At 53.0% G+C, this 351-nt stretch overlaps 1 non-coding gene across 1 annotated transcript; it reads left to right on the forward strand.

Annotated features, from left to right (window-relative positions):
* The first annotated feature begins 276 nt into the window (after positions 1-276).
* Trnas-uga lies at positions 277-351 on the forward strand. Its single transcript has one exon. It is a non-coding gene; the product is annotated as a tRNA-Ser (tRNA).

The following is a 351-nucleotide window of genomic DNA, read 5'->3' on the forward strand; positions in this document are numbered from 1 at the left end:
AGGGTACTATAAGAAACTTCCTGGCAGATTAAAACTGTGTGCCGGACCGAGACTAAAACTCGGGACCTTTGCCTTTCACGGGCAAGTGCTCTACCAACTGAGCCACCCAAGCACGACTCACACCCCGTCCTGACAGCTTTACTTCTGCCAGTACCTCGTCTCCTACCTTCCAAAACTTTACTGAAGCTCTCCTGCGAAGGAGATCTTCTGTAAAGTTTGGAAGGTAGGAGACGAGGTACTGGCAGAAGTAAAGCTGTCAGGACGGGGTGTGAGTCGTGCTTGGGTGGCTCAGTTGGTAGAGCACTTGCCCGTGAAAGGCAAAGGTCCCGAGTTCGAGTCTCGGTCCGGCAC

The sequence above is a fragment of the Schistocerca piceifrons genome, chromosome 1 (genome assembly GCF_021461385.2).
Source record: "Schistocerca piceifrons isolate TAMUIC-IGC-003096 chromosome 1, iqSchPice1.1, whole genome shotgun sequence".
NCBI classification, from domain to species: Eukaryota; Metazoa; Arthropoda; class Insecta; order Orthoptera; family Acrididae; genus Schistocerca; species Schistocerca piceifrons.